The sequence below is a fragment of the Loxodonta africana genome, chromosome 5 (genome assembly GCF_030014295.1).
Source record: "Loxodonta africana isolate mLoxAfr1 chromosome 5, mLoxAfr1.hap2, whole genome shotgun sequence".
Classification (NCBI taxonomy): domain Eukaryota; kingdom Metazoa; phylum Chordata; class Mammalia; order Proboscidea; family Elephantidae; genus Loxodonta; species Loxodonta africana.
Window position 1 is genome coordinate 56,415,394 of NC_087346.1, and position 13,702 is coordinate 56,429,095.

Consider the following 13,702-nt stretch of genomic DNA (forward strand, 5'->3'; position numbering starts at 1 on the left):
CAAAATCTCTTCTGACATCCCGTTTGGTCTTTTCTTTCTTTCCTGCCTTTTTAATGATCTTTTGGTTTCTTCACGTATGATGTCCTCAGTGTCTTCCCACAATTCACCTGTATTCAGTCAGTAGGGTTCAAAGTGTCAAATCTATTCTTGAGATGGTCTCCAAATTCAGGTGGGGTTTAGTCAAGGTTGTGTTTTGGCTCTCGTGGATTTGTTTTAATTTAAAGTCCACATGGTGTGTATAGAGAACAATATATGATCCATATTGTTGGACTATAGAGACAAGACAAAGGGTAGTGAGAGATGTGGATGGAATGGTAGGTAACTTTCAGATCATGGAGGACCTTGTGTAACATGTTGAGGAGCTTGGATTTACCTTATAGGAAATGAGAAGCCACAGAAGAATTCTAAACAGATAATTAACTTGGTCAGATCTGGCCTTTGGGTAAGAGGACATCACGTACGTGGCATTGAAAATATTCTGGCAAGAAATGATGACTGCAATGGTGTCAGAGACAGAGAGAGAAAAATAGATTCAACATGTACATAGGTCGCATAATTTGTGAGACTTGTTGATTGTTTCTACTTTGGAAGTAAGGGTGATAAAAAAAATCAGAAATCGTTTTTAGACTTGTAAAAAAAAAAAGTAGCTTGGGAAAATCCTAGGAGAGACTGAGATTTTATAATTTTGAAATTTTCTATACCTATTATGGATTTTTTTAAGGACTTATATTAAAAAAAAAAAAAAAACGAAAACGTTGGTAGATAAAAAAAAAAAAACAAAAAACATTGGTAGTTGATTCTGACTCGTGCTGCCCTCGTGTTACAGAAGCAGTTCACCAGGCCTTTCTCCTGCAGCACCACTGGTGTGCTTCGACTGCCAACTTTTAGGTTAGTAGTGGAGAGTAAAACATTTGTACCACCCAGGGGACTTTATGGAGTGTTTTTTTTAGCCCTGGTGAGGCAGTAGTTACGATCCCAGCTGCTAACCAAAAGGTGAGCAGTTTGAATCCACCAGCTGTTCCTTAGAAACCCTATGGGACAGTTCTGTTCTGTCCGATAGGGTCACTATGAGTCAGAATGGACTAGATGGTAACGACATTTGGTATTTCTTACGCATATCATTAATAAGCCATTCCAGTAAGTTTAAAGGGTAAGTTTTTCACTCCAGAGTCACTAAGCAGAGTTTATAATTTTTATGAAGCTTTTTAATGAATATATCTGTTATAATGTACTTTAAATCACATGGCCTTACTATTGATAGTAATTATATTTGGTGTCTGAATTTTAAGGATGAACATTGTACCACAAAATCAAAATATTCTTATTTCAGCACATTCTCACTGATTTTCTTTTCATAGTTTGCAATATTATAAACCTAATTCTTGTTCTTAATTCAATGATGTTTGTTTCCTTCACAATCTCAGCCTAGTACTCTGATAGCCTAAGTTTCTTTTACATTTGAATCCTGAAGCTATGAATTCTGTTTTTATGAAACAAAACTAGCACATTGTTAAAAATCCTTGAAGCTGGGTACTTAGGGTTCGTTGTTCCATCTTCTTGTGTATATTTGAAAATTCCTATAATAAAGATAAAAACATATGTAGATTTTAGATACGTAGATTATATTTATAGTTTGAATTATCATAATACATTATCTATGGAGATTACACATTTTCTTCATAGTTTTCAAAACAAGTAATTTTAGGTGACTTCTTTTTTTTTCCCCCCTTGAACTAAGAAAAAGCTTTAGAGCCTAGTAGGTGTATAATACTGCAGAGCTGCAGTAAGGAATACAAAAATGAGTGAGACTCTTGACTTGCATTAAAGGAGTTTTACAATTGAACAGCAAGGAATGGTTTTATCTGGGAGGATTAAGAATAGATTTTTGAATGGCATTGAGAAAGGCATTGAAGAATCAATGGAAAATAAGGCATTTTGTGCCAAGCAAATATATGGAAGTGGAAAAAAAAATGAAAAGGCTGTGTTCACAGAATGCAGAATCACTAAATTTGGCTTTGGTGGAGAGGTGATAAATGAGCCTGAAATTAAATAAATTTGGGGCTATGTTATGTGGAATGGTGATATTTTCCAGCAGAAGCTGTCATGATTCCACCTTCCATTTGAGAATGCAAATATAAAAAAAACCTATGCTGTCGAGTCGATTCCGACTCATAGTGACCCTATAGGACAAAGTAGAATTGCCCCATAGAGTTTCCAGGGATCACCTGGTGGATTCGAACTGCCAACATTTTCGTTAGCAGCCGTAGCCCTTAACCACTACGTCACCAGGGTTTACCATGCAAATATAGTAGAATGGAATTGAGAAAGCAAAGTCAAGAGCAGCGTAAATCATAAACAAGGCTCCTGAGTACTGGCAATGAAAAGAGAGAATGGGGGTTAATTATGAAAGAGATAATGTAGGGTTGGCCTGGGCTGTACTTGTCAGTGGGTTGGAACTGGTGGGGAGATAAGACTCCCAGCCATGAGTGACTGTTAGAAAGGTAGTATAGTCAGAAGTGGGGAGCTGAATCAAGTGGAGAAGCTAGTTTTACAAGGAAGATCAGTCCGTTTGATGTTGATGCTGAAGAAACAACGTTGAGCAAAATTAAAGAAGTTCCTGATCCTGTGAAGCTTGGAGTTTAGTGGAAAGGAAAAATAAACAACTAACTTAGTAAATAAGATAATTTGAGATAGGGAGAGGTGATAAGAAGGAATAAAATCCAATGAAGTGTTCTTGGAGGGAGGCATCAACTTGTGATTAGGTGATCCGAGAAATTCCCTTTGAGAAGGCGACATTTTGAGCTGAATTCAGAATGGCAAGGAGAGGGAAATCTTTCCTAAAGGAGCAAAGAGCAAGTTCAAAAGCCCCAAGGTGAGAATGAGTTTGGTGTGTTCAAAGAACAAACACCAGTCTGCCTGTATAGAACACGGTGAGGAAAGGACAGGAGGGTAGGAAGTGAGACATAGAAACTGGCAGCAATCAGATCAGGTGAGTCCTTGTTTGCCTTGGTAAAGAATCTGACTTAATTCTAGGTCAATGCAAAGGCAAAGGGAGTTTTAAGAAGCAGGGGTGTTTGGAAGGTTGTGTGTGTGACATGATCTGATAATTGAAGTTGGTGTTGTGGATGAGATGCCCCAGGGAGAGACTGACTGGAGGACAGAATCTTGATAAGCATCTGACTGTATTCAGGCAGCAAAGAAGAGAAAGGTCGAAGAGGTAGGACGTAAGGCAATACAGTGCTAATGCACAGTCCCTCAGAGAGGAGGAAATTTCAAAAAGGAGGGAGTGGTGCAATGAAGCCAAGTGTCAAATGAGGCCAAAAGGTTGAAGAGGCTGAGGACTGAGATCATGGCTCTGTAATTAGATGTATCATATCATTTCCCACTCACACAATGGTTTAGATTCAACTTTGATTATTTAGTGAGAGAATACATTTAGACCAAGGCTGTGTACACCTCATGATATATGGCATTAACACTTGCATAGATGATTGATGCAATTTTTTGAAGTGGGAACTGAATCCATATTTATAAGCACTAAAGGAATACCTTTTTAATATGTATATTCCTTTTATATTTTATGCAAAGATTTCTTCTAAAGTGTATCTTATGATTTATGTTAGTAGAATAATTCCTATATACTTTTATCTTATCTTACAGAACTTCTTTAGAATAAAAATTCATACTGAAAGAAAAATTCTGGAAGTTCAGGCCAGGCACTGACTAGACATTGGTCATGCAGATATTCTCTACCTCTATGAACTTGCTGTCTACTGGGGAAGAAATTTAAACAAGGAGAACAGAGTACAAACCTATAGGACAGAGTAGAACTGCCCCATAGGGTTTCCAAGGAGTGCCTGGTGGATTCAAACTGCCCACCTTTTGGTTAGCAGGCATAGCTCTTAACCACTATGCCACCAGGGTTTCCATGGGAGATGATAGCAGGAGCTAATGTTTAGAATCTGGAGTGGAGAGGCATTCAGATGAAGGAGTGTTTAAATGCATATCTGAAGAATGGAGTAAGAGTTAAGAAAGAGGATAGGGATGAAATTATGGGAAGAGTCATGGTCAGTTTTTTGAATCTAAGTGTTCTCAGGGAAGCTCATCTCTGCTTTTAAGACCATTCAACCAAATGAATCAGACCCACCTGGATTATCTAGTATAATCTCTCTTATTTAAAGTCAACTGATTATGGATTTTAATCACATCTACAAAATACCTATAGAGCAACACTGAGCCATATTGACACATAAAACTGACCATCAGAGAGAGTTTTCCAGGAAAGAGGTTAGCAAGTATCATGCAAATGTATCATAATATTGAATTTGAATATTTTTATTAGATTCTTCTAATTTATAAATCCTTATTTATTTATTTATTTATTTTTTCTTATTAGTTAACTAGTAAGGATTAGTCTAAGTTTAGGTTCTCATTTATTTATCTGTACTTGCTTAATTTCTATAATATTTCTTTGAATTATTTCTTTTTATTCTTGAGATTCCTGAAGTTCATAAAAATAAACAATTTGTGATTCTAACCATTAATAAAGAGTAAAAAATAGAACTTTACCTAAATTTGCTTATGTAAGTCTACATATGTTAGCAAACCTTCCTAATTTCCTAAAGTTAAGCACTTTATAGTGAAAGTCAAATATTAATGAATTATAAATTAATTATAAGTGTGGCATTTATATAACCAGGCTAATAGACTAATTTTATTAAAAAAAATTATTACAAATGCAGATTTTCATAAATTTAGCATCTTCTATTTCTTGATTTGCTTTTTATAGGTAAGAGGACTTCACTGAAAGATAAAATGTAGCTTCAGAAAAACAGCTAAAACAGTCTTAGCATATAGAGGGTAATCTACAAATATTTATTTTTGAACAAAATATGAGAAGCACAGTAACTATGTTAGTTCAAAGTCAGAGGCCACAAAAATGAGGCAATTAGGACAATGGAAAGTAAGAGATAAATGAGATGAAATCAGGCAGAATGAAATAAATGCTATGCAGTTACAAGTAACATGGTGTTTAAACACAGGTTTTAATGAAGATACCAAGTAACCGTCAGTATCATTGATCTGAGAACGTTTAGTTTAGTGAAGAAAGTTGTGGTCGCTTAGTATTCTAGGTTGAAGCAATAGGTTTTACATGGGTTCTTTGATTTCTCTATCTTTCAAATTGAACTAAAATTAAAAGAAAGAAGGAAATATCATTCATAATCCTAACTTTTAACAAACATAAAATGTCAAGGAAAATTAAGTATTTTTCCTAAATCCTTCCAATATTTCTCCTCAATAGTAATGACTGTTATTTTTATGCATTGGCTTCTAGTCATTTTTGTATTTGTCTTGTGATCTGTTGATACAACCATCTACACAGACACACACACAGTTTTAATTTTTATTTTTTTAATGGCTATACAAATTGGTCCCAAAATTACTTTTTTTTTTTTTTTTTGCTTAGTAGGTTAACATAGGCAAGTCTGCCTCGTTGTTTTTATTAGCCAAACAGTGTTCTCTTGGACAGACATTTCGTAAACTATGTAGTCATTGCTCCTGTTGATAAATATTTCAGTTGTTCTAAATTTATTTTATAAACAATGCTACAGTGAACATCTTTGTACATATTTGTTTACATATTGATGCCATTATGTCTGCATTGTGGATTCCAAGAAGTTGGACTGCCTATCTGCAGAGATTTAATTTCTTTTCATACTATTAATGTTCTCTACTAAAATGCCAATTTACACTCCAACAGCATATGCAAATATACTTTTCCTCAACCTCTCTTCAATCATTTCAATATTTTTAGCTAATATGATTAGCAAAAAAAGCATATTATCTTGTTTTACTTTGTGTTTACTAAATTATTTAAAGAAGGGAGTGAATGTGTCTTTGAAAAATTCGAAGAGTATGATACAAACTACTTTTAAGAAGATTATAGGCAGCTATGAGCTATGAGTCGGAATCAACTCGACGGCACTGGGTTTATAGGCAGGAAGCCACTTTGGAGGATTTTATATTAGTAAAAGTCATAGATTGTGAATATTTAAACGGGCAGAAGGGGGTGGTTATTTCAGAGGTAAATGCATGTCAAAGCGCATATTAACTTAAATGGCTATTAATAACATACGGAAATGATTTGGCAAGTATTTCTTTAAAAACAAACAAAAACAGAAGTTTTTTTTTTTCTTTTGAAGTTATAAATCATTCAGTACCTACAAATTGTGAAATATATTTCAGGCATTATTCAACTACCAATATGATGAATTTATTAATATGACACTTGAAATATAGTTTGTAGTCATCTTCCAAAGAATATTTTAATCAAAATATTAAAAATAAGCTAGGGTCTCATTCAAATAGTTAATTTCAGCTGCCTTTTGTTGTAATATATCATGAATTATCTCTCTGATGGATGGGTAGCCAAATGCAGATAAAATTAGCTTTGCAGTCATTCATTTTAAATTGCTCTTGAATCATTTGGAAGTAAATTACATTTCAGAAGAATATGCTTCAAGTCTCAGACAAAGAGATAATGGGCCTACATTTTATGATATAAGCAATAATAGTTTAAGTCTTATGATTCAGAAATATAGATACGTACGTACTAAGTTGATGAAAATTAAGCCTTGATATGTAACAATAAAACTAGCAACCTAAAGCTTCCTGATTGATGTTCATAGTATAATATTTTCCTGTGAAGAATTAGGTGGAATGAATGTCTATAAAAATAATACATGGTGCGAAGCTTTCTCTTCATGTATATAAAAGAAAAAGCAAATGGATATATGTGCTAACAAGAAAATTGTGCTTTCTTTGAGGTGGAAATCTCAAAGCAAATTCTGAAATTTACCTGATATTGAGATAAAAATGGCACTTCTGTTAGAATATCGTTATTGACTAGTGGTAGAAAGTGGAAAATTAAGTCAGTGTTAGAGGAGGATAAAATTAATAGTATCATACTGAATCGAAAAGGTAATTACAGATTTAAGTAAATGCTAAATTCGACATACAGAATAAAAGCAAGTTTGGAAATTTTGCTTTGTTAATTTGAATAAACTATATGAGGAAGACTTGTTTACCAATTTAATTAATCAAGTTCTTTTTACCAAATAGTGTAATACAGTCAATATCAGCAGCTGGTATTTGCATTTATACAAAATATAACAATTTAGGATAATATGATATGTTACCAAAAAATAAATGCACAGTCTATAAGTTGCTGTTCACAAATTGAATTCCTGTTATTACCCTGAAGACTTCAGAAGACAGCTTCAGATATTTATATTAAGAAATGAAGTGGTAAGAAGATGTTCTCACTGATCTCCCTGGTGAAAAATCAAATTTTTTTTTTATAGCTTTAAGTTTTGAGGCATGAATTTAAAAGTATCAGAAAGCTGGATTAATGTGCATGGTAAAATGAATTGCATGCTAGGAACTGAACTCAGTAAACAGTCTACCAATTCAAGGAGAATTTCAGACTTTCTTATCTCCCTGTGTCTTAGTCATCTAGTGCTGCTGTAACAGAAATACCTCAAGTAGATGGCTTTAAGAAAGAGAAGTTTATTCTCTCACAGTCTAGGAGGCTAAAAGTCTGAATTCAGGGTGCCAGCTCCAAGGTAAGGCTTTCTCTCTTTGTCTGCTCTTGTCATCAATCTTCCTTTGGTCAAAGAGCTTCTCAGCACAGGGACCCCAGGTTCAAAGGATGCCTTATGCTCCCCGTGCTCCTTTCTTGGTGGTATGAGAACTCCATGTCTCTCTGCTTGCTTCTCTCTTTTCTATCTCAAAAAAGATTGGCTTAAAACACAATCTACTCTTGTAAATTGAGCCCTGCCTCATTAATGTAACTGCCACTAATTCCATGTCATTAACATAATAGGGATAGGATTTACAACACATAGGCAAATCACATGAGATGACAAAATGGTGGACAATCACACAATATAGAGAATCATGGCCTAGCCAAGTTGACAGATATTTTTGGGGGACACAATTCAATCCATGACACCATGTATTAAGCACTCCTCTAGCACCTCGATATAGCAGAGGTTTTACTTTTTTAGGCTCAAGCCCAAGAATGGGAACTGGATTATATCCAAAAGAGGAGGCCACAAACAGATATAATGACGCATTTTCACTTGAACATCACTACAAACACACCAGCTTAGAGAGCTGATTTCTCAGTCTGGAAAACAATGTCTTCTTCTGGAACATATCTAGTCGCCATAAGAAGCTGAGAAATACCAAAATAAGTTGAAAAACGAATATCCATTTGTAAAGATGTAACTTCACTCCTCAGATTTTCCATAAAGTGGGACACTCAGTGACCTGATGTTTGTGGACAGTGGGGCTTCATGGGCGTGTGTCCTGTGCAGTCATACAGGAGCTGCTCTTGGTTTAATGCTCTATGTCACTATCTTTGACTTCTCAGTAATTTTTTTTAACATGTGGCCCCACATTTATATTTTGCACTGGGCCCCACAAGTTTTGTAGCCAGTCCTGTTTGTAGATATTACAATTTTTATGACATTTTATCATTGTAAATGAACTTGAGGCACTATAAACTCTACAATACGTTATGAATCTTTTAGGAATGGTCAAAGTTGTCATTAGTATAATATGCAAGTTTTTATAAGATTTTTACTGACCTCTTAAATGTGCCTGTGAGGCATTGATGGCTCAGTGGTAGAATTCTTGCCTTCTATGTGTGCAGCCACCACTTGCCTATTAGCGGAGGCTTGCATGTTTCCATGATGCTGAACGGGTTTCAGTGGAGCTTCCAGACTAAGAAATACTAGGAAGAAAGACCTGGCTCTCTACTTCCAAAAATCAGCCAGTGAAAACCCTACAGATCACAAGTGTCCAATCTGCAACTGATTATGGGAATGGCACAGAAATTGCACCATTTCAGTCTGTTGTGTGTAGTGCCCAGGTGAGTCAAGGATCAACTCAATGGCAGCTAACAAGAGCAATAACAAGTGCCTGGCACTATGCTAGACTTTTGGAAAATAATATAGTCCCCATCTTCAAAGAGCTCTCATTCTTGTGTTAAGCATTTGTTATTGAAATTAGTTGCGTAAACCTGGTTGCCTAAACTGAAAAATAGAATCCTCCTTACATGTGAGAAGTAAACGCATAGTGCAGAGTAGCCAAATGTTCACCTAGAATAAGTGGTATTTGCAGATGATCATTTATACACATAGAAATATAACCATAATGAAAATTTTAAATTCTCAAAAGTCACCCTTTATTATTTTGACTGAAAAAATTGGCCTGTTTGGTTTTCAAAACTTACCATAGAGAAGCAAATTTTAACGTAGAATTTCATAAAAAGACAATTCCTAAAATATCACTGTATCTGGAAATTAATGCTTACACTTGCCATTTTTGTCTAGAGCAAGCATCAGAAAGTATTCTCTCACCATGCTTAACTTGATAGTGGGGGAGTTGTCATCTGGGCCAGCTTCTATGTTTGGGCATGATAGCCAGGCCATCTGTTGCAAATGGAGAAAGGAAGAATTACACAACATCTTGTGAGCCACTGAAAATCAGCCTACTTGCATTTTGTTATATATATAAGTGTTCAGCTGCTAACCAAAAGATCAGCAGTTCAAATCCAGTAGCCTGCTCCTTGGAAGCCCTCTGAGATAGTTCTATTCTGTCCTATAGGCTCACTATGAATTGGAATCGACTCAATGGCAATGAGTTTGGTATACCATATCTATCTATACATACCTTGCTGAATCAAGATCTTGAAAATTATTTTTAATAATGCTATTATCAATACCTAAATTCAGTATTAGAAGTGCTGTATAACACATTGCCTGATGTGAATTCATCCAGGGCATAGACTTGAATATACTGGACTTAACATTGCAAGAAGGAACCCTGGTTGCACAGTGCTTAAGTTCTTGGCTACTAACTGCAAGTTCAGCAGTTCAAACCCACCAGCCATTCCACAAGAGAAAGATGTGGCAATCTGCTTCCATAAAGATTACAGGCTTAGAAGCCCTATAAGGCAGTTCTACTCTGTCCTATAGGGCCTCTATAAGTTGGAATCTAGCCAAGGACAATGGGTTTTGGTTTTTTGGTTTTTTGGTTTTTTTATTACAAAAAAATGTTAATAAAATAATATATCAAGATGGTTAAGACATCTCCCTGTGTCACATTTAAGAAATGGGGTCATATAGAAGAAACTAGAATGATATGTAAAATAAACCCTTGATTTATTACATGAAGAATACATGGGTTGCATTTTAAGTGTTATTTAACAAACACTTTGAAAAAGCAAATATTGGTATGAAGCCTCAAACCAAGACATAGATTTATTTCTCTTTACATGTAGTAATCCTCTTACCTTAAAATTCAAAAATAAGAAAGTAACAAATTAGTTTGTCCATGCATTTTGTAAATACATTATTAAACATTACTACTTTTTTTTCTCCATCATTTAACGGAGCCTGTCTTAGTCATCTGGTGCTACTATAATAGAAATACCACAGGTGGATGGCTTTAACAAATACAAATTTCTTTCTTCTCGGTAAAGAAGGCTAAAAGTCCAAATTCAAGGCATCAGCTCCAGGGGAAGGCTTTCTCTCTGTAGGCCTTCTCATCGATCTTCACCTGGACTAGAAGCTTCTCTTCACAGGGACCCTGGGTCCAAAGGACGTGCTCTGCTTTCTTGGTGGTGTGAAGTCCCCCACTCTCTGCTTGCTTCCCTTTCCTTTTATCTCTGGTAAGATAAAAGGTAGTGCAGACCACACCCAATGGAAACTCCCTTCACATTGGATCAGGAATATGACCTTAGTAAGGGTGGTACAATCCCACCCAATTCCTCTTTAACATAAAGTCGCAATCACAAAATAGATGACAGCCACACAATACTGGGAATCATGGCCCAGCCAAATTGATACACACATCTTTTGGGGGACATAATTCAATCCATGACAGAGACCCTTTGATTTGAAAACATTTGTGTGACTTTCTCAGCTTCCATTAATGTCCCCAGTAGTTTACAATTAAATAACCAAAAGAAAGAGAAAAATATATCCTTTGGCAAGGCAGGGTAATAATCAATATTTAGTGTCTCCCTGTAAACTCTTCCAGTAGGAAGTGAAATAAAGTAGTTTTGCTGCATAATTTAATACGGTAAACGGTATACAAACACATGGTATCTTGCATTCATTGTTCCTTCTAAAGGAAAAAGTCTCACTTTCTAAGGTGTTTTACACTTCACATACTTAAGTAAATAGTTATGAAGTGCATACACACATTTTGTATGCAAGATTGAAACTAATTGACCCTATGTCTTCATGAATAATAATAAGTAAAAACAGTTGCTAACCTTCTGTGGTATTCCGAGTTTGATCTTTTGTGGAGCTTTATTGATCATCAGCACTGTTCGTCATTGCGTGTAACAGTAAGTGCTCCAGAAAAAAAAAAAAAAAAAAACGAGTTAGATAAGGCCTTCAAGACATCAGCTTCGTGCTGATGGATGTCAATAGCTCAGTTCGCCATCCCTCTGCCTTTCTGAGCTATGTTTATTTAAGCAGTCTTGAGTGTTCTTGCATATTGACTAAAGGAGCTGAAATTGATGGAAACAAGGTTATTCTTTAGTAAGCTGACAGTTTGGGTCCTTGATGTTCAACAATAGAAAAAGTAGAAATGATTCCCTGCCAGAAGAAAGCAAATTAACAAGGTAAAGTGAGAAAGAACACGAGCTACAGGGAACATCATTCAGATTCGTGTCAGGAATTTAGGATTGTGGAGAAGGTTTGAAAACTAGTTTTGTCTGTGATGTAAGTGAAGACAGTTTTCACTGCAAAAGGATTGGCAGAGACAAGAAGTCACCGCTATTTAACAGCTATCTCATGACCTAGATGAAAAAACTCCCAGGCCAGGTTACTTAATGGATTAATGTCTACTTCATGAATGGCTATCTCCCAAGACAGGCAACAACTAAATGAGTGAATGAAATGAGTTTCAAGGCAACATATGAGTAACCAGTCATTAATTACCAATACTGTATCCTATATTTGCTACTGAATATGTTTTTTAAAAGGACTTGTAAAAATGGTTTATTTTGACCTTGGAGTTTTAACCTTACGTATTAGCCTAGGGTCCTTAATCAATGCAAGAATTAATAACAGTTTAGCTCTCCAGTGTCCCTCATAGGAAGAGAATCATCAGGCTTAAATTACTTATAGTCTATTGGAAAGAATCTTCTTATCTGCACTTCTGTAAAACATAATAGGAGCCTTTGTGGGATAGGAGATTTAATTTTTATTATTTGAAATCATGCAGAGTGCCAGGTTAAAGAAAAACATACCTCAAAGTGTGAAAATATCTCAAGTGGTTTTTGTTGTTGTTAGGTGCCATGGAGTCAGCTCCAACTCCTAGTGACCCTATAGGACAGAGTAGAACTGCCCCATAGGGTTTCCAAGGAGCAGCTGGTAGATTTGAACTGCTGACCTTTTGGTTAGCAGGCAAGCTCTTAACGACACCACCAGGGCTCCGAGTGGTTTTTAGGTTTTGTTTTTTCAGTGATGCTAGAACAGCAGGGCGGGGAACAGTATGTTTGATCATTTTCAGTGTTACGTAAAATGAAGTTATTATTCGTGATGACACTCAGTAGCATGCTAATGAGGACAGGTTTGACTAGTCATAACACCATATGACATTTGAAGTATAATTTCAAAATATGACTGAACAGCATTGCTAGACCCTAGGCTCCACTAGAAGGAACGCGGTGGCACAACCGTTAAGTGCTTGGCTGTTAACCGAAAAGTTGGTGGTTCGAACCCACCCAGGAGCTCCATAGGAAAAAGACCTGGTGATCTGCTCCCATAAAGATTAAAGCCTGGAAAACTCTATAGGGGAGTTCTACTCTGTTACATGGCGTCACTATGAGTCAAAATCAACTCGACAGCACCAAACAGCAACAGGTTCCACTATGGTATTGGCTGATGTGATGTTATTTATCATCTATAGCCCCAGTGTTTAGCATAATTCTGAGCTTAATAAAATTTTTTTGGTTGAACAAATATTTCATGCAGTAGCATGTTTTGAAAATAATAACAGACTTGAGTTTGAACTTAGAAATTCTGAATTCAAATTTCTGGCCTTCCTACTCAGCTCCTTGCAAAGAATGTGAGGTTTATTTATGAGCCTTATGCTTTTCAAGGAGCCCTCGTGGTGCAGTGGTTAGAAGCTCAGCTACTAACCAAAAGGTCAGCAGTTCAAATCCACTAGCTGCTCCTTGGAAACCCTGTAGGGAAGATCTACTCTGTCCTATAGGATTGCTATGAGTCGGAATCAACTCGACAGCAACAGGTTTGGTATGCTTTTCAAACAAATTTTTCTAATGAAGTTGCTTTTTCTTTTGTCTGTTCTCAAGGAAACACTTTATAGTGGGAGATACAGTTATATATTGGAAAGATGAGAATTTATTTAAAGGAAACAAACTGGGTTCAATCCCTGTCTGCCATTTCCTAGGTGTGCACTCAGGGCAAGATATTTATCCTCCCTGACGTTCAGTTTTGCCCTGTGTAGAAATAAGAAGATAATGCCCAATCCTTAATTGGGATCATGCATGTAATGGACCTACCACGCTGCCTGTCATGTAGCAGGCACTCAGATGACTTAATTAGTTCATTTATGAGTCATTATTTTTAAGTCAGAAGCAAATGAAAGGCAA

General features: G+C 35.9%; 1 protein-coding gene across 1 annotated transcript in view; it reads left to right on the plus strand.

Moving 5' to 3' along the window:
• UNC5C (unc-5 netrin receptor C) overlaps positions 1–13,702 on the plus strand; it is a 428,895-nt gene that overhangs the window by 232,552 nt on the left and 182,641 nt on the right. The gene's annotated exons all lie outside the window — the stretch shown is intronic.